General features: G+C 51.5%; 1 protein-coding gene across 3 annotated transcripts in view; it reads right to left on the reverse strand.

The window, feature by feature from the left end:
• The window catches only part of ADCY5 (adenylate cyclase 5), a 150,204-nt gene that overhangs the window by 96,497 nt on the left and 32,216 nt on the right, over positions 1 to 21,491 (reverse strand). The window lies entirely within an intron of this gene.

The following is a 21,491-nucleotide window of genomic DNA, read 5'->3' on the forward strand; positions in this document are numbered from 1 at the left end:
GGCAGTCTCTCATCGTCCCACACACTGCCCAGGATGCCCCAGGGCTTACCCAGGGCGCTCTCTCTGGTGGAACCGAAGAAGCCCCAGAGCGGGCCCATCTTCTGCTCTGGAGACCATGTGTTCTGATTTGCCCAGCACGGTCCAGTTTAGGCCTGCTGTTCTCAAGCAGTTATTAGTAGTACTCCCTTCCCTTTCACTGTCAAAAGTGTCTTGGTCTTGATGCTAAATTATATGGTCACTGTTCTCCTCCCATCTCAAGGCTCCTGAGCACTAGGCCCAAATCTGTCACCCAATGGGGGCGCTCCATCCTTCCCTGCTAGTTCTTCAGAGAAAACTCAAGACCAGCCTCCTTCACTTTCCAGACGGTAGGAACCTTCTTCCCACGCTGCCTGCCAGCCCCCACGCCTGTGACTTCCACAAGCAGCCCAGCTGGGTCTTCTCAACACAACACAAGCAACCAGGGGTCATGAGCCTGTTGGTGTGGACGGCGACTCCAGCAGAACAGGCCACTCCAGAACAGAGGAGGGAGACAGCCGGACAGATTGCCCAGCACAGCGCGTGGACACGTCAGGACCCATGAGAAATTGCTACATCTTAAAGAAGAGAAATAAGCACTCCCTCCATCTGTTCATTTGCTCATTCATTCATTCAACAAAAATTGACTAAACATCAACCGGGTTCAAGGCTGTGTCCTATAATCAATGGAACCAGAATCCACACAATGAAAATGAAATCTAGAGAATTATGGAGAGGTATATGCACACCTATGTATATAGACAGATTTAGTTGTTCACGTCTGTGAGTGGTAAGCTAACCCAGGAATAATCTGAAATTCACTGGCATCGGGCTTTGAAATGCATTAGATGATTTTTTCAATACATTTACCTCCTTGGTGATGTTTGAGCCTGTGTGATATTACATTGTTATTTAAATGAGCCTAGATTCTGAGACCTCTTCTACATTCTCAGAAAACACCAGGGGTTGGGAATCTAGCCAGGGAGGTGGGGGGGGGGGGGGGTGGAGGATCAAATTCATGCACCTGGGAGTATATATTAATATAAGCATTTCTTTCTTTTTTTAACATGTTTTTATTGATTGCAGAGAAGAAGGGAGAGGGAGAGACAGAAACATCAATGATGATAGAGAACATTGATCAGCTGCCTACACCCCCTACTGGGGATCTAGTCCGCAACCTGGGCATGTGCCCTTGACTGGAATGGAACCTGGGACCCTTCAGGCCTCAGGCCGAGGCTCTATCCACTGCACCAAACCAGCTAGGGCTGGGAGTATATATTAATTGCCCAGGATGTGACCAGCTCTGCAGGAGGCTGGGCAAACCACAGAGGCCAACACAACAACCTGAAGAGGGAAGCCCGCCTCCTCCTGAGGACATTGGTCTCAGTCCAACCCAGTCACAAACACGGACATTCAAACCAAGTGACACAGTCAACTCCCTTAAATCCGTCTATTCGCAAATGCAAGAGAGAATTTATCTTCCCACAACATTAATTAGACAAACATGTACTGAGGCCAGTGGCGGGCCAGGCACTCTACTAGGGCTGGAGGAATCAGCAATTAATAACGCCTGTCTTGAATCTTGAGACACACCCAGTCTAGAGGGAGGAAGACAAATAAAACCAGGAGGGTACAACAGTGGGGTGAGTATGGTCCCAGGAAAGAAGGAAAGAACCCATCTCTGTGTGCTGGGCTGTGGCCAGGAAGGCTTCCAGAAGGAGGGGATATTTGACTTAGGTTCTGGAATGCAGATGGGCCATGGCAGAGCGGAGGGCAGGAGGGACTGAAAACATTCCAAGGAAGCATGGGGAGGCAGCTGTGCAGGCAGACAGGGCAGATGGGGGGAAGGCAGCATTCAGGACCAGAAGGGCCAGGAAGCAATATGCTCAGACCCGAGTCAGGAAAACGTAGCATTACAGCTGTGTGGCAGGTACAGCAATGTGGGAGAGAGCTGAGTCAGGGAGACCATTCAAAAGGCTAGGGCGGTGGTGTAGACGAGAGATGATGAGGGGCTAACCAGGGCAGGTTGGGAGGGAATGCAGGGGGCAGAAGAGTGGAGAGGACATTTCAGAGTCAAAACCACCAGCACTAGATAACCCACTGACACTGGGAGGTGAGAACAAAAAGTTATCAAGTATGACTTCCAGTTTTTAACTGGGCAACGGGGGGTGGGGGATTGGTGATGCCAGAAAGCAAGACGGAGAAGAGAGGTGGAGGGGAGGCTGGCTTGGTGGGGACAGTGGGATGGATGAGGTAGGCAGTGCCCATGCTGTTTTTGAGGTACCCAAGGGACAGACAGCCTTGGAATGACAGACAGCTGGGAACCTGCGAGTGGATCCCTGGAGAGGTCTGGGCCAGAGGGCGGACAGTTACCTTAATCCCAGAAGTGGGCAAGGTCAGCCCCAGGGGAGCTCTAGGAAACACTTAAATGCCTGAGGAGGAAGGAGAGGACCAGAGGCCAAGACAAGGGATGGGCGGGAACAGCCAGGAGAGTGTCGGGAAGGAGGCGGCGCCAGGCCATGAGAGGCATAAGAGCGGGAGCTCAGCATGTGGCAGCAGGAGACCCCAGTATGTGCAGCAAGGCTGCTTTCTTCATGGGGGAGTGGAACCCATGAGTTTAGGGGCACAGGCGGGCTGAGCACTACCCCGCTGAGAGGGCCGGTGGTGCCGTGGAGGAAAGAGCATGGGAGATGGAGGCAGGCCCGGGAGGGAATGCGGATGGCTGTATATGGAGAACTGTGTCCACACTCAGCATCTGAGGGAGGGACAGGGAAGGAGGAGAAGGCCAGGAGTGATGGGGAGGACGGTGGCCAGGCAGTGGAGGGATGCCCCGGGCAGGAGAAGGTATTGAGCTGGCTCTGAGAGGCCAGGAAGGGTGCCCAGTAGGTCAGCTGAGACCAGGAGGGACAGAGGTTGAGGGGTCCTCCCTGAGGCAGGGAGTTCATTTATAGACAATGAGGGCTTGTCGGTGACACAGGATGAGAAGCTAGAGAGAGAGAAGGTGGTGAGGGCTCCAGCTAGTCTCTCTGCGGAGGAGGATATGAATAAAATCACAGACCTCATTAGAGGATCCTTGAGAGGAATTCTGGCCCTGGTGGGGAACTGGTTAGAAGTTAGGAACACAGCATAAAGCATCTCCTCTGGGCTAGGATTTGTAGTCCTGTCCCTAAATCTTTCTATCTCTTTTTCCCAATACCAATAGGGTCCATTTGCACATGGAGAGTTTTTACAGAAGGTAACTAAACACACTCCTAACACCCCTGCACACTCCACACACACACACACACACACACACACTCACACACTCGTCGCAGCCGGGAACTCCAGGTCCAGCTCAGCCCCGCATCTGCTTCTTGCTTGTAGTGATGCCCCCAGCAGAGCATCACATGCACAGAGACATGTGACCAGCAGAGGAGAGGGACACTAACACCGGGGTTAGAAAAGCCTATAACGTTCCTCCTCGCTGACCACAAGGTCAATCACCTCTCCCAGAATAAGTGCTGCTCTGGCTGTGGCTCAGAGCAGGATCCATGCCAGAGTGCAGGAACTGCAACTGGAACCTAACTGAATGGTGAGCACACAGATGTCATTGCAGGCCTCTGGGCCCCACCTGTAAGAAACAAAAGGTGCAGGGCCTGCTGCAAAGGGCCCTAGTCCTTCCTCAAGAGCACTTGGGGGTGGGGAGCAGAATGGGGGCAGAGCCATAGGAAGGGCCTGGGTGTGGGGTGTGGCCTGCTCGTGGCTGCACGCGAGGACAGAGCGGGTATCCCTAGGTGATGGAGTGAGGATGGCTGCCAACCCCTGGGCCATCAGGGTTCCAGCTTCGGTCTCAGGTTGGATAAACACTTGAAGCCATCAGCTCAGAGGACAGACCTGCCCTACTACTCTTCCCAGCAGACGCCGCTCACAGTCTAGCCTGACCTTCTCTGCTGCGGTGGGAAAAGGGGAAAGAAGAGGTGGTCCCTGAAGGCTGCGATTGGGGCAGGACGCAGAGCAGCCTTCAGACTCCACTTGATCACCAGGTTGCTGTCAGGCTTATTCTCGGTGCCTCCAGTGCATCCTCGCATCCTCGGGCCTGCTTCCCTCATGTGCAGCTGGTGGAACGGGCCGCGGAGGGTCAGCCTCCCTGGGTGAGGCCTGGCAGCAGGACCGCTAACTGAAGCATGCACAGGTGGTCTTCAGGAGCCCTGGCCCCCTAAAATAATTTCTAGCTTTCTTTGTGTGCACACAGGTGCATTTTCCTAGAGGCAAAGTTAACAGCTTTCCACAGATTTTCAGACGGGCTGAAACCCAAAGGAGGATAAAAAGTTGCTTTGGGGGATTAAGAGGTGCCGAGGAGTAAGGAAAGGAAGGAGGGCTGGGCTTGGATTCCCACGGACGTGGGTGCAACACCCTCTCATAAGGCCATGGCAGTGCTGGGCCGTCGAGGCTGCAAGCACACTGTGTCCTGGGCTGGGCCACGCAGTCACAACCTTGGAATGGACTTGTCCTTGGACTGGCCTGTCTCCCAATTTGTTCAACCTCCACCACGTGCTACAAACTTGGGTGGGGTGTGAGGTGGGCTTTTTGATGTGCCCTTCCTCCCTGGAATGAGGTGGCCAAAACTGACTGTGGAAAACCAGAAGCAAGCCGTACAAGCATGCTGATCCAGCTTTGGGCAGGGGCCAGCTGCCTGGCCAGGGGCTGGTGGGCTGCCCAGAACACCTGCGCACGAGGACCAGCTGCCCAAACAGACTGGCCAGGGGCTCCCTGAAGCTCAAAAGATGTGCTGGTGTGCTGATCCCTCCAGGTGGGTGGGATGTGAGAAGATGTGAGAAAGGAAGCAAGAGTGTGTGGGGCTGAGATGAGAAAAGTGCGCTATATTCTGAGAATTTCAAATCACACCAACCCTCAGGCCGCTGGGCCAGTAAAGTAGGCCAAACCCACCCTTCCCAGCGGGTCGGTGGGGCTGCTGTTTGATGACCACAGACTGTCTAAACACTTCCAGATGTCCTTGAGGGCCTGCGGGGGACAGCAAGTGCCGCTCGGACAAAATAAAGTGAAAGATCATCTCTTGGGAAAGAGAGGCTATAAATTACAATTATGACTTCCCACCCAGAAGGAGAGAGTGACCCCAGGGCTCAGGATTGAGGGCGGATGTTGGGGTTGTCCACCCAGCCTGGGAGGCGGAGCAGCAACGGCACTCCCAAGGCTGTCTTGGTCCCCTTACTCTGCCCAGCCCCCCCATCTCCCCTTGCCACAGTCCAAAGAACCTCGCCCGTGAAATGTGCCGAGGCCCAGGGCTCCTGTTAACTCGGAGCTGTGACACAAGTAGTCCTTCGGGCGTGCACCCAGCCCTGCCCGCTGACAGGTATTCTGGTCCTGGGATGGCCAGTCGCTCTACAACCTATTCTCCCAGCCATCTGCTCTCAGCTCCCAAACAAGGAGCCCCATCCCTCAGGGGGCTGCTGGCCCCAACTGTGTCACCTCTGATCCCAGGAGGGAGCCCCTGCAGCCCCTGCCATGCACCCTCTGTCACAGCCTCCCCGTCTGACCAGGACTCTGAGGGGAGGGGCAGAGCCCTTTCCAGAGGCCTCAACAGAAACACGGGGACAGACACAGGCAGCTGAAGGGCAGCCTGTTCCAGACGAGCGCCTCCTCCTTGCAACTAATTTACTTTATGCAATTAAGAAAAATGCACTATGCAATGACAGGAGTGGGGGGAGCCAGTCACAAAACAGTACATCCTGTAGGAAACAAATTTCGGTTCTAAATGATTAGAAGGAAATACCATAATGTGGTAGAATGAAGGGTGATTTTACATTTTCCCCTTTATACTGTTTTTTGTGTGTTTTTTTAATTTCCCAGATTGTCTTTAAGGGATGTATATGGCTTTTATGGTCAGAGAAAGAGGGCTCCCGATGCAGCGAAGATTGTTTCCTCAGAGAAAGCCTGACGGGACAGCTCTGTGAGCTCTGGGGGGAGGTACCCCGCAGGGTTTTAGAAAGTGTGAAGGACAGCTGAGATGGGCTGAGGCCTGCAGGTTAGGGGGTGCTCCTTGAGGTTCTCATAAAGCACAGATTTAGAGACCCAGAGACTGTTTCCAACTTGCTCATTTCATACTGGCAGCCTGAGGCCCAGAGGGCAGGAAGCTGGCCTAAGGTCGGGTAACTGGGGTAGTGGCCCAGCCGAGTCTGAACCCAGGCCTCTCGACGCCCAGGCAGAGGACATGAGCTCCCTAGTCTGATCTCTCTGGCTCTCTCGCCCCCCCACCTCTCTCTGTCTCTCTGTCTCTCTCTCTCTCTCTCTCTCACACACACACACACACACACACACACACACACACACACACACACTGCTCTTATCCATCCCACCACCAGATGCCCATAGGACAAGCACTTTTCTAATGGGGGAAAAATACCAGCATCCCCAGGAGGCCACTACAGTCTTCCCACCCCAAGTGGCTCAAGGGACATGTGACTCTAAATGCACTCCTAGACAATGGCATGCCATAGGAAGACTCAGAACATCGGTCTCTGTAATCAGGGCACCAACAAGGCAAACAGGTAAACAGCCAGGCACAGAAATGTATGTTCCTGCCACACACACGGCATCAGTGCAGTCTGCCCTAAGAGGTGCAAAGGAGCATGGGGTTTGGGAGTGGGACGGGCTCTGGTTTCAGCCGGTGCACTCAGAGCCTGAGCTCTGAGGCCCAGGCATGTGTTTCCTTTCTGTATGCCCCATGTGAAATGAGGACAAGGATGCTAACTCCGAGGCGGCGGTATCACATGAGAATGAGATAACATGTGCAAAGGGCCCCTGGAGCTGGCCCGGCCACGTGCTCAGTCACTGGTAGCTACTGCTGCCTTGAACTTGGGCCTCTGCAGACCACCACCAGACTCTGCCCTCCCACCCTCCTCCTAGCCCAGCCTGGGCTGGCCATTCCCAGCTTCCTTCCATCGGCTGCTGAGCTCCCTCAGGGACTATGTATAAATAACAGCAAGTTTTAAAAACCTTATAACCGTGGTTTTGAACTCTATATCCAGTCGTTTGCTTTCTTCCATTTCTTTCATTTATGATCTGTTTCTTTGTCTCCACATTTTGGCTGCTTCCCTGAGTTGACAGAGTGGCTTTGTGTGCTAGGTATCCTATAGGGAGGGCCCAATGGCTCAGCCTCCCAGTTACCTGAGGTGGACACTCTTGGTGCACCCCTTTGTGGGCTGTGTGCACAGTCTTGTAGTTAAGCCTTCATTGTTATTGGTATCACTGGGAGGAAATGACCTCCAGGCCAATTGGCTGTGAGGATCAGCTGTGTCTATGCTGGGAGAACTTCCATGCTGGAGACACCCTTATGAGACAAGACTTGCAAAAGCCTCTGTGCTCAGCTTGGATGGCGTGGAGTCTCAGGGCGGAGCAGACAACATTGGTTTCCCATCAGCCCTGCCCTAACAGGCCCCTGTGTCTCAGTGTCCCGTGGTAATCGCTGCAAGCACCTCTGAGAGAAAGCCACCCTCGAGTTCGCCCACTGCCAGACAATCCAGTTTCTCCCCAAATGAGTCTGGGTCCCCAGAGTCTCACCCGGAACTGGAGTTCAGAGCAGTCAGGAGCTTTTGTCTCCCTCCCGCTTGAGAAAGCCAGCTGCGTACTCAGTTGCCCGCCCTCTCTGCGCACGCGCCTCGGTACCTCTGCCTTCCGCAGTTCCTCTGAGTCTCAGTGTGCTTTTCTCTTTCCTGACAGTGCAGTTTCACCCTGTATGAGTCTGGGTCCCCAGAGTCTCACCCGGAACTGGAATTCAGCGCAGTCGGGAGCTTTTGTCTCCCTCCCGCTTGAGAAAGCCAGCCGCGCACTCAGTTTCCAGTCCTCTCCACGCACGCGTCTTAGTACCTCTGCCTCCTGCAGCTCCTCTGAGTCTCAGTGTGCTTTTCTCTTTCCTTCTAGTTGTAGAATTTCCACTCAGCCAGCCTTCCTGTGGTTCTGGATGATGTCCATTTTGTCTTTTAGTTGCAGTTTTGAAATTGTTGTGCGAGGCAGCAGTTTAGGTATTTACCTATGCCGCCATCTTGGTTTCTCCAATAACAGCAAGTTTTAATATAATAACATTTTTAATTTGTTTTTCTAACTTTAAAAAACATGTATTTTTTCTTTATTCTCTTAACTCAATTTTATTTCATTTTTTTCAATTTCCTCATTCGTCTGTAGAGTGGGAAGTAAAGACTGCCTATCATTTATCTACTGCCATATAACAAACCATCCCAAAGTATTAGTGCTTTAAAACAACATACATGCCCTAACTGGTTTGGCTCAGTGGATAGAGCGTCGGCCTGCGGACTGAAGGGTCCCAGGTTCAATTCCGGTTAAGGGCATGTACCTTGGTTGCAGGCACATCTCCAGTGGGGGGTGTGCAGGAAGCAGCTGATTGATGTCTCTCTCTCATCGATGTTTCTAACTCTTTATTCCTCTCCCTTCCTCTCTGTAAAAAATCAATAAAAATATATTTTTTAAAAAACATACATGATGTAGCTTACCTCTGTGGGGGCTGGCTTGGCTGTGTGTTTGCTCTGACTCTATGGTGAACAAAACAAGGAGGACCCAAAGGGTATGCACTGTAAAATTTCACTTACATGAAATAGGAAACACTACTCTATGATGGTAGGAGGTAAACCAGGTCTGTTTGGGGATTACTGATGAGGAGGGGTGCAAGGAAGCTTACTGGGAGCCTAGACATGTTCTGTATTTTGATATGGTAGTGGTTCCATGCAAGAGAAGACGACAGCCCAAGTGGCCCAGTCAAGGTTATATTATATCAGCAACGACTCAAGGAAGTGGACAAAGTACTTCCACAGAAATAATTATAACAATAAATGCTGGCATAGTTTCTTCATTATCTAGGAAAGCAGGTCACACAGAGCCAAGAGTTCTACAGAGAAGAGAGCTTACTGTACACATTTCATTTTAAATTTTATTTTATTTGTTAATCCTCACCAGAGGATATATTTTTCCATTGCTTTTTAGAGAGAGTAAAAGGGAGGGGGGAGAGAGAGAGAGAGAGAGAGAAAGAGAGGGAGAGAGAGAGAAACAGAGATGAAAGAGACACAATGATGGCTTACCGCCTACACAAGCCTTGACTGGGCTCAGGAATCAAACCCACAACCCAGATATGTGCCCTTGACCAGGAATCGAACCTGAGACCCTTAGGTACATGGGCCAGCACTCTAACGATTGAGCAACAGCAGCCAGGGCAAAAGTTTAATTTTTTAAATGAGGGTTATCCTTCTGACTTTACCCACTTTCTCTAGCCTTGTGTGGTGAGCAAAGGGCCTCCCACCCAAGAGGACATAGACTTCTACCCACTCAGAGGGCCCATCAGGCCAGAGCCCAGTGTCAGTCATCTGATGAATGGGCCAGCCAAGCATTCAATGCCCCCAAAACTGGCCCTCACTGTGGTCCCACGAGGGCTTACCTCCCCATCCATACCCTTTCTCCAACTCCAGTCGGCCTCCTCTCCCTGAACACGCCCACCCTCCTTCCCACTGCCCACCTCACTGGCCCTCAGGGGCTCCCTTGCCGTGCCTCACACTGCCTGCCACCTCTCTCCCCAACCAAGTCCCACTCTGCCCCTTGAAATCCTCCCCTCCCATGGGGCCCCTGCCTAGGATTTCCCTGGAGCTCCTTTCCCCCCATGTTGAGTGGAGCTGCCTGCACACCCACCTCCCCCGCTCTACTACATTGTAAGCTGGGTGCAGACAGTACACAGCCTGTTTTATTCCCCAAAGTAACAGCATGGCAGTCAGCACCTACAGGACATTCCATAAACTTCTGCTGGAGCTGGAAACCGAGTCATACCACCCTCGGGTCAGGGGCCCTGCCTTCTCAAGCACACACCCCTCGCTCATGCCTCACCCTTCCCACTACTTTGGGGAAACTCACACACAGTGTGATCTCCGGGAATTGGGAAAGGAAGAAAGGAGGTCCAGCTGGGAAGGAATTCCCCTTGCCCAATAAAGATTTTATGCTAATTTTTTTCTCCATAAACTCTAAAAAATAGAAGGGCTAAATCTGCCTCTGTCCTGGTGTTCCTGAGACTGGGTGGAACTAGGTGGAAGGGTAGGGGGCTGTGCCAACAGCTTCCATGCCTTGCCTAACTGACTTTTTCCTTACTCTTAGTCGTGGTACTGCGGAGGGGAGGCCCACAAACATCTAGAACCACTAGGCCCCCCTTTTCTCCCACCTCCCGAGGCAGGAGTCTCCACTGTGCCCAAAGACTGCAAGGAAAGGAATGATCAACTCATCCATTCCAGCACTTAATCTTCAGGGCGGGAAGTTCTTCCGGTGTCTAAGCTTAAATCACTTCTGTTCTGTGCAAAGGATTTTCTTTCCCTCTCTTAACCATTACCCCGCTCTGATCTTAAGTGAAGTGGACTTTTTCAAACCAGAGGGGAAGAAGAGGGTGAGGAAAAGGGGGCCTCTTATGTAAGTATATCTCTGGCTCAAGCTCTGTTCTATCTTAGGGATAAAATAGTGAAGGGACCTTGTGAGGGAGACTGGCACAGAGAGCAGCAGGGAGAATGAAGAGGGGACAGAAGAGTAAGAAGGAATGTGTAAGGGTTAACCCTCCCATTGCAAAGTCCAGACGACTGCCAGCTGTGCCAGCTGCCGGGCACCAACAAAGCTGCTCACAGGTGTCTTGGGGTTCAGGCGCCCCCCTGTCTGAGGTGCCCCACCCCCTTAACCCTGCAGCACCCCAGCAGCAATCTGCTGCCCTCCTCCTCAGAGCACTGGCAGCATGTGCCCATTGCCATGGCAACCAGCTCTCCTGGCACCTGGAGAGCGGGTCTCATCAGCAAGGAGGCCCCCAAGTGCCTTCTAACAAAGCCTCCTTCCCGCCAAAATCAGGGCTCTACCCACCCCTCAGCTGGGAACCCAGCTACAGAGTGATGTAGAGGCCAGTGCGCAACCCACTCAGGCCGGTAGTATAAGCCATTACACCATCTGGACTGAGATGACACTGGGATGCTGGAGGTGCTCAGTTCTTTGAGATTTTGCAAAGATGGATCCGAATATGCCTTCCCATCCATTGTCACCACATGCCCTAGCCCCTGTCACCCCAGGTCCAGATTACCGGCCACTCTCCTCTGCTCCAAACCATCCAGCACAGCCACCATTACCATGGATAATCTTCTCCAAATACCACTGCTATCCAATCACTCCTCAACTCAAGTGCCTAAAATAGCTTGCTCTGGCTTATCAGATCATATCTAAACCTTTACGGTATTTACTCTCCCTCCCCCCCAACACCCACACACATTCCAACCTCAGCCCCAGGTCTTCCCATTCCAGTCATGCTGCCTCTTCTCTGTCCCATTTTTCCTGTTCCTGCCATGTTTCCTTTGCTTCTGCCATCCTCCTCCCCCTGCTATGTCCTTGCCTCCCGGTTTGCATTCACCTCCTTCGGCAGCCATGCTGTAACTACCTGCATCTACAACAATCTATAATAATAAAAGCGTAGTATGCTAATTAGACCAGATGACCTTCTGGACGAAGCCGGGCCTGGGAGGGAAGCCCAGGTTCCGGGTGCCACAAGGAAGCAGGTGTGGCAGCCGGGGGAAGGAAGGCCTACTCTTGCATGAATTTCATGCATCAGGCCTCTAGTGTTACTATAAATTACTTATCTGTCTATGGGTTTTCCAAGCTTGTAACTTCATTGCAAACTTAAGTGGGGAGCTTTCTCATTCATTAGACTCTGGGATTTCCCTGTTAGACTGGGAGCTCCCAGAACCCCACAATGTAGCTTCCTTCACCAGACTAGGCACTCCGGGGACAAGCACACAACTTCCCCATTCAAATGCCCTAAGGACAGGGCTGGGGAAGCTGCCCCTATGCCTCCCCCACACACACACACCTCAGCTCCTCACTGACTTCTCTCCACCACAACCACAGCTTCCAAGGCAAGTTTAAGGGTGAAGGTCCCTAAACTTGCAGCATGTCTAGTGAAACTCTTTGCAATGCTAGAAATGTCCTATATCTGAGCTGTTCAATACAGTGTTGGCCACTGGTTGCATGTGGCTACCAAGCATTTGAAATGCGACCAGTCTAAAATGACATGTACTGTAAGTATAACATAGACACTGATTTCAAAGACTTAATATTTTTTTAAAGTGAAATCTAGCCAAAACCGGTTTGGCTCAGTGGATAGAGCATCGGCCTGCGGACTGAAAGGTCCCAGGTTCGATTCCGGTCAAGGGCACGTAGCTTGGTTGCGGGCACATCCCCAGTGGGAGGTGTGCAGGAGGCAGCTGGTCGATGTTTCTCTCTCATCGATGTTTCTAACTCTCTATCCCTCTTCCTTCCTCTCTGTAAAAAATCAATAAAATATATTTAAAATAAATAAATAAATAAATAAATAAATAAATAAAGTGAAATCTACCCTCTTAAAATGTTCAGTGTACAGTACAGTACTGTTAACTATATATACACTAGAGGCCTGATGCACGAAGATTCGTGCAAGAATGGGCCTTCTTTCCCCTGGCTGCCGGCACTGCCTTTGCTCCAGCCGGAGCACCAACAAAGCCTGAGCCGCCTTTCCGCCTTCCCACGCTGCTCAGAGGCCCAGAGCGGCTGGGGCACTGCAGAACACCTGTGTCGTCACCATGGCCAGGACACAAGCGTCCCACCCCGCCCCTGGCCACTCAGCACCTGCATATGCAAATTAACCCGCCATCTTTGTTGGGTTGATTTGCATACTCACTCCTGATTGGCTGGTGGGCGTCACAAAGGTACGGTCAATTTGCATCTTACTCTTTTATTAGTGTAGATTGCTATACTGCACCACTCTTTTTATTTTATTTGTGACCCTATGAGAGATGCCCCAAATTCTCTCTGCAACCGCCGGTATTACAAAATAGTTCATTCACCTTTAGTGTCCTAATGCTGGATAGCCCATCCCAGGAATGAGTTAGAAATAACCATAACCATAATGGCGTGTTTTGCTTATCTTTTTCCTTCCTGTATTATGATGCTTTTCGCATGAGCCAACTGACACTGTGAAGGAAGCAGGTCAAGCATTAAATTAACCCTCGGTAAACAGGTAAGAAAACAGAAGGTCTGGAGTTAAATGGAGTGTGCAAAGGCAGTACCAGGACTAAGACCCAAACCCTTGACACCCAGACACTTCCCATGCACATTGGCAGGAAGGCCAAGGGACACAGAGCCACATGCTCTCCTTGCCCGTAAAAGAGACAAAGACACAGCTCAAAAAAAAAAAAAAAAAAAAAAGGAAGCGTTGTTAAAATAGGCGGAAGAGGTGAGGGTAGTTAAGAAGTCTAAAACGGGAAGCTGTGAGCCTGGGCTCCAGGAGCACCTCTGCTCCCAGGGAGCTGTGCACCCTTGGGCCACCACGCCTTTCATTTCCCTGATCTTCAGTTTCCTCATCTGTAATATAAGGAGCTGGATGCTTCAAGATGCAGCTGGATGGCACCGCTTACCCTGCTGGTGGGAATGCAAATCAGCCCGATCCTTTTGTACAGCAATGTGGCAATTATGTGTCAAGAGCCTTAGAAATGTTCAAACTTTGACCCAGTAGTTCCACTTCTGAGAAGCCTAAGGAAATAATCCTAAATAAGGAGAAAGCTTTATGTACAAGTAGCTTCATCTTAGCACTGTTTATAATACTAAAATGCTAGAAGTGAACTAAAACCTAATAATAGGAGAACGGCTAAATTGTGATATGCAAATCCAATTAATGAGATATTACACAGTTATTTAAAAAAACAGAGCATCAACATAGAATGTGCTTTTGGCATATGAAAAAAGGCAGGATATTAAAGGGCTGGTACTGCATAATTGTAATTAAATTTTACAAAGAAAAAAGAAGTGTTGGACCCTGTGGGGGCACATACAGATTTGTTCACAATAGCTCAAAGGAAATTCGCCGTTTGCCAACAACAATGACTATTTAGGGCCCAGATTTTCAATCAGTGTTCCTTGGAACCCAGTTGGTATCTGGGGTCAAGGTGGGGGAGCTGAGCATGGGAAGGGAAGATAGCTACCCAAGTGACTACTAACTGTTTTGCCCAGGGACACCTATGTAAGATTTCACTGGGACAAAAGGTAGAAAGATGGAGGCAACTGTTCTTGTGGGGATGGGGAAGAAAGCCTGGATCCTCCTGAATCCTGACCTCCTCCCTGGTCAGCATTCTTCATGGTAAAAACAACTTTCCTCCAAACTCTCAGCTGTTCTCTGTGGCACCTGCTGTGCCACGTAGCTATTACCAAACCAACTCAGAGGACCCAGCCTGTCTCAGAAACGGCACAGGTGACCCCTGGACGACCTCAGGGTGCCTTCTGCCTGTCCGGAATCCATAGGAGTGGCTTCCCAGGTCACACCTCCCATAAGGCCCGGCCAGGCTGTAGCAGGTCCAGAGGGAAAGTCACACGGACAAGGGCAGTAAAAAGGCCGACGTGTGTACTAGCTCCCCTGTGACCAGGGCTGGGTGACCCTGAGAGCTTAATGGAAGCAAAAAAGGAAAGTGTGTTCTCCCGAACTGGACAGGAACCCCTGGCCCCATCTCTCTGGGAGGTGACACAGGCTGAGGACAAAACAGGCTCACAGAGGTTCAGATAAAATACTACGAGAAGGCAGAACCACGAGTGGTTATCAGACGCCTGGACCACAGCAGGGCCTTTTAAGGTCAATGGCAAGGAGGACAACCCTCCATTCTCCAAACATATGGCTGGGCCAGGCCCAGAGGTGGAGCGCTGGGGCTGCGTAGCGTGGCTCTAACCCAACGTTACTATTCTTGGGATCAACTCTGGCGGCCTGACAGCACTGGGCTGCTGGTGAGCCTGGGGGCAGTGTGGCTGACAACGCTGGCGAGTTGTTGAAAGGCAGTGGGAGCCTTATAATGCAAGCAAGGGTTTCTTCTAACCTCTCCTTCCCAAGGCAGAGCAGCTCAAAGGACCACAGCCGTGAAACTCTAGTCATGTCTGCAGGTTTTTCTTTGGGCAGGAAAATGTACCTACGTTATATTTATTATATAATTAAAGATAGCAATTAAAAAAAAGCACACTATTGAAGCATCCCTCCATTCCAGGGGTCCTCAAACTTTTTAAACAGGGGCCAGTTCACTGCCCCTCAGACCGTTGGAGGGCCGGACTATAGTTTAAAAAAAAACTATGAACAAATTCCTATGCGCACTGCGGGCCTGGGACGAGTCGGCTGCTAAGCAGGACAGGCAGCGGCACCCAGCGGGCCGGATAAATGTCCTTGGCGGGCCGCATGTGGCCCGCGGGCCGTAGTTTGAGGACGCCTGCTCCATTCTAACATGATGGACAATGAAATGAGAAGGTTTCTTTGTCAGAAACCCCCCCTGTGCCCCCCCCCCTCCCGCCCTCCCATCTCACAGAGTCCTGAGCAGCACGAAGCACTGATTTAGAGCCAGAGAGACCTGGGTTCCCAGTCAAGGCTCCACCAGCCTTGCGACCTGGGTCCACGTTCCTCATTGGTGACCTAGGGCTGGTAATAACACCCACCTAACAACACTGGCTGGGGGAAATCTCAGCCACTGTTCTTTCTTAAAAAAAAAAAAATTTTTTTTTAAATTGATTTCGGAGAGGAAAGGAGAGGGAGAGAGTGATAGAAAGATCAATGATGAGAGACAATCATTAATGGGCTGCCTCCCCACACTGGGGATAGAGCCCACAACCTGGGCATGTGCTCTAACTGGGAATCGATCTGTGACCTCCTGGTTCAAAGGTTGACACTCAATCACTGAGCCACGCCGGCGGGGCTCAGCCAGTGTTCTTGAGTGACCCAGTGCAGTGAGGAACTGGTTCTTAGTTCCATCCTCTTGAGGATTCCGCCTCCTCCTTCCCTTCACCCCCCAGACCACCGCCAAGTGAATGAATCAAACACATCGATCAGAAGCTCCCAAAAGACTCCCATGTCATGAGATTAAAAATGAACCCCTGAGCCAGCCTTTCCCAGCTGGCCAGGGGCCTCTCCTTCTTGCTGCGTTCTTCCTTCTATTGCAGTGCCATCTCTCTTTGGAACCCACAGTCCCCCTCCACGAAGCCCCCTCTGACCCCTGCAGCCAGAGGGAATGCTCTCTCCCCACCACCTTCCTCCAATGCTGCTCTGATTCTAAGCGGCCACGCGCAGGTGTTCACCTTCCTGACTTTGGCAAGCATTTTGAGTTTGGCTCGTTTACAAGAAAGGAGTAAGATCCAGTCCTCCTCCCTCCAGGAACATGAAATCCGGGGAGGAAGAACAGACAGGCGCACCAGGAAACACTGAGGAGGCAGAACGCGACTGCAGGATGCCAGCAGAGGCAGCGCAGGAGCGCCTGCCGGGGCTGAGTCATAGTCCTGCCCGGCCAGGCTCAGAGGCGCTGTCTGCAGGCTCTGGAAGGCGACTCCCAGATGCAGCACAAATGGCTGATTAACAAGCACCAACCAAGCACCCAGCACTCAGAACACAACATGCAAAAAAGACAGTTCCCTCTTCCTGTAGCTGCTGACCGTGGACGGACACTGTCCCCACCAAACACAGGGATGGACATGCTTAGCCTTAAGCTGCTGGCCTCGCCCCTCACTCCCCAGACCTCTTCCTCTGGAGTGCTAGGCAGCACGGGGCCAGGAGGCGGGCAATCAGCCCATGTCCCCTGCCTGTGTTTGGGGCCCGGTTCCTGCCTTGTCCTGTCTCTCCAGCTGTGTTCTGAAGAGAAGAATGTGCGCTATGCCCAGAACAAACACTCACACAGGCCTCCTGGGTAGGAAGGCAGCTCAGAAAAGGAGCGGGAGCCTCCACCCCTACCAGCTCTGTGGGGCGCGCGTGCGTGCGTGTGTGCGCGTGCGTGTGTGTGTGTGTGTGTGTGTGTCCCAAGCCACCTGAGTTCACACCATATGGAGAGTGGGGGGAAAATCACAAAACCGGGGCTTGCTACCCAGCCCCTGAAGGCATGGACACATCTGGGCGTGAGTCCGCTCGGCTGCAAGGGAAGATGGATGATGGTCAGATTTCTGTCTTATTCCATCTTCCCATATCCCACCTTCAACGGCTCTCAGAGAGAAACCCTGTCAAAGTGGTCTGGTAAATGTGTTCATTATGGGGTGTGGACCCCTAACTCTGGCCTCCTCTGAGCCTCGGCTTCCCTATGCACCACAGAGAGAAGCAGGCCTCCCTCCCTGCCTCTGGGGTGCTGCTGGGACAACACCCTGATGCCACAGGGAGGGCAGTGGGAAGCAAGCTTGCTCAAGATGCTATCCTGTCACTGTCGCTACTGCTCCTCCGCTGGGGCAGCAGGGCTGCCTGGTGAAGGCCTCTGGGGTCACGGGCCTGGCCTCCCTGCCTGTGCCCTCAGCAGCTCCACCCCTGCCTGTGCCTCCCTCGGCTCCTTGGCGAGGCTTTGAGCGCCAGTCTAGAGCTGACAGCGTGGACAGGCTGATCTGAGTCGTCTTGGGCCTCAGTGTGTCCATTGTCCAAGTCCTCCTTTTCTTGGAACACATATGCTTCCAGACCCAGCGTCTACCCAGGCCAAGGAGAAGGAAATCCAGCTCTGCTCCCTCCCCAGAACTGGAGGGAAATGGGAGAAGCAAGGAAGGGAGCTGAGTGTGAGGGCAGACGCGCCTGGGCCAGGCCCGAGTAGGACTGTGCCAAAAGCAGGGCCCTGGGTGCTCCCCACTGTACCAAGCATGCCTTTATTTTTCTGTATTTTGAGTGCTTTGACATCTGGGGTCCTAGTCAATTCCTACAGGTAGTAAATGACTTGTCTCTTGCCTGTGTGGAGCCTTTCGTAGGCAAACCAACCGATCCAGAGCCCCCACACCCCACCCCCTCCTCATCGAGCTCCTACACTCCACCCTGCAGGCCCCTACTTCCCTGCCCTGACCACCCAGGGCTGGTACCACACAACTCAGGACTGTCCCTATACCTCACAGCCAGTGAAATTATCCAAACTAGCCAATCCAAAGCCTGCTTACCCTGCCTCACCCATCCCTTCCCATGGAAATCGCAATAAAGGCTCTCACCCATGTGTTTCCCTGTCACCTGAACAGCCCTGGTGCTTCCCATGTGGTCCCCCATGGCATGGGGTGTCCCCCACCCCTGCTTGGCGAGTAACAAATATCTTTTCAATGGCAGTCGTCTCTGATCTGCCTCACCACACCTGGATAAGAATAAAACCTACGTTGCAAAACACTCACCCTAGTACTTGACCTACCAGGGGGGATCACTTCGTAAATTATATAAACAACTAACACTATGCTGTACACTAGAAACTAAAATAATATTGGATGGCAACTGTAATTGAAAAAAAGATAAAAACAAACAAACAAAAAACCCGCTCACCCTAGAGCTCCCCAGTCAGTTACAAAGACAACTGTCTGTGCCACTGGCCAGCAAAGTGGTGCTTCCATTCGAGTTGTGGGGGTGAGGGAGAAAGGAAAGGGATTTTTCCTCCTGAAATTGTGCTCTTGGGACTCAGAGTTATCCCCTTTCCATTTCACCCAGGATCACTCAAGTGGCACAAACCATAGCTAATGAGCACTGACTGTTGTATTGATGGGAGGGACAAGGACACTCGGGGACTTGAGGTTGAGCAAGTTGGCGTCCCCATGACTCCACCCAGCTGGGCTCCTTAAGGCTCTCGACAGTGACCAGGCCAGCTCCTCTCCTGCCCTGACAGCTTCTCTCGGGGACACACTGCCATCAGCCAGCTGGTCACAGCAGGACACAGCTACTGCTTCTCGGGAAATCCAAGACCTTTCCCATCTGGGCACCAGGTCACCCTTTAGTTTTAGATCCAAATTCCTCAACTTGAAGCCATTCACATCCAGGCTTGGGGACATCCTTGGAGACCAGCCAGCACATTTCCCTGAACTGACTGCTCCTCCATTCTAGGAATGTGACACCCCCTCAGCCGCCCCTCCCTGCCGAGCTTCATCATCCCACTCTGCCCACTGGATCCCTCAAGGCCACATTTCAGTCCCAACTCTGACCACCAACTCTACCTTCTCAAAACACCAACCATTCTCCCGCTCTCCTAGCGCCCCACCGATAAACTCTTCTCCCAGACCCTGTCTCTTCTCAAACATTAGTGCCACACCTCAGCATCCAACATTAGCTCTTGGATTTCTCTGGCCACCAAAAAGAACGGGATTGTCTAAACAAAATGTGACCTATCCTCCAATCGCATATTATTCAGCCATAAAGAAGAGTGATGTACTGATTTGTGAACCTCAAAGACACGATGCTGAGTGAAAGAAGCCAAACACAGAAAGACACACATTGCATGATCCATTGATATGAAATATCCAGAACAGGTAAACCATAGAGACAGAAAGCAGACTAGCGGCTGCCAGCACTGGGGAAGGGGAGAATTGGAGTGACTACTAATGGGGGTTTCTTTGAGGGGTGATTAAAACATCTGGGACTAGACAAGTGGCTGTATAGCAGCATTGTGCATGCGATAAATGCTACTGCATTGTACACTTTAAAATGGTTAGTTTTGTGTTATGTGAATTTCACCTCAATTTTTAAAAAGGAATCAAATTGGGTAATCCATCATACAGTGTACAGTGGGCACATAAAAAGAAGTATAAGAGGTGGCCTGGGATAATACAAAGAGCCCTGGACCTACAGTGATAACTGCAAACACCAATTCCATGTTCAATGCTTGGGAAACATTAAGCAAGCCACAGAACATCACCTCCATGGGAAGCGCCAGCATCTGAATGCACTTACCCTTCAGTGTTGTGAGAACTAAATGAGTAATGTAGGGACATCACACAAAAGACACATGTGTACACTCAGAACGAAAATTAGTATATAAAATGTTACGTTTAAAATAAAACAGTAGACACAAAATGCTAGCTAAGCATTTACACATATACAAATGTGCCTCTATAGACATAGGAAAGATTTAAAGAACTAGCTAATGTTTTAAGTTTACGGAATTTTTTTCTGTAAAACTATCTATATAGCCCTAGCTGGTTTGGCTCAGTGGATAGAGTGTTGGCCCACGGACTGAAGGGTCCCAGATTCAATTCTAGTCAAAGACACGTGCCTCAATTGCAGGTTTGATTCCTGTGGGCATGTGCAGGAGGCAACCAATCGATGTGTCTCTCTCACATCGATGTTTCTCTCTCTGTGTCTCTCTAAAAATCAATGGGAAAAAATATCCTTGAGTGAGGATTAAGAAACAAACAAAAAAGAACCTGTTATTATAGACAGAATAAATATATAAGGGAGTCCAGGAAGCTAGGTTCTAGTTCTGGCTCAGCCCCTAACCAGCCTAGGAGCCCTCTATGAAATCCTTCCCCACCTGGACCTCGATTTCCTGGTTTTGAGAATGACTTAACCATGACAATGGCCCAGTTTAACCAGACTTTACTGAGCCCCTAGTTGTTCTGTGTGCCAGGGGCTGTACCAGGCATCAGGCACCGTAGGAGGCACACAGGGGTCCTCCAGGGGTTAGTGAGAGTGAGTCCCAGACCTCAGGGAGTGTGCAGGCAGCGCTATAAAACCAGGCAGAATGTGGCAAAGAGGACAGGTGGCCTAGCACACGAGGTTCTCAGTGTGGCCACAGGGGAAACTGTCCTTTGAGGCAAAGGCCTAAAGACAGGACATGGCTTTCACAGGTGGAAAGGGTGAGCTTCTGACAACAGACCTGTCCAAGCAGCAAAGTTGGGCAAGGGAAGAGTCACCATAAGTGGTCATCTGAATAGCTAGCATGATGGTTCTCAAAGTGGGATCCCCATGCCAGCAGCAGAAGTATCACCTGAGAACTAGTTTAAAATGTGAGTTCTTAGGCCCCATCCCAACCCTGTGCATCAGAAACTCTGATGGGGCCGGCAAGACCCCTGAGTCCAGCTGCCCTAGCACCTGCTTCCTGAACAGAGGCCCCTCCAGAAGAATGTGAAATAGCCCCGAAGATGCTCCTTCATGGCCCGGCCCCTCCCGCCCTCCAGGCCCCAGCTGGCTGAGCTGAGAAAGTTTCCTGTGCTCAGAGGAACTAATCTATCACCTAAGTATAGATTAACGTTCCCTCTCTTCACCAGCCCACTGTCCTGGGAAAGGCAAACACCTAAAGTGAGCAGGCCCATAATAAATCTGTCGGCTGCTGCCGCGCAGCTTTTTCCACGGTCCCTCCCACATCCATTTCCCTGGCCTGAGACCCGTGATCCCTGCATCAGTGGCCCCACAGCCCTATGTCCCCAGACAGAAGAAGGCAATGGGGCCGCCCTCTGCTCTCCTCAGAGCCCAAGTGCTGGGATCCTACAGCTCAGCGGGAGGCCCACCACCCGAGGGGAGGAGGGATGGGGGCTGGAACACAGCTCACTACATTTAGGGACAGCAGAGTGACTGGGAGCTCCCTTCAAGATCACTCCAGGAAACAGCTTGCAAAGACTCCCTTCCAGGCATTTCCGTCCTGGGTCCTGGTAGTCTCCCTTCCCCTCTCCCCTTCCTCCTCCAGGGAGCAGCCCTCCTAGGTGTCAGCGGG

Source organism: Plecotus auritus, assembly GCF_963455305.1.
Source record: "Plecotus auritus genome assembly, chromosome: 2".
Classification (NCBI taxonomy): domain Eukaryota; kingdom Metazoa; phylum Chordata; class Mammalia; order Chiroptera; family Vespertilionidae; genus Plecotus; species Plecotus auritus.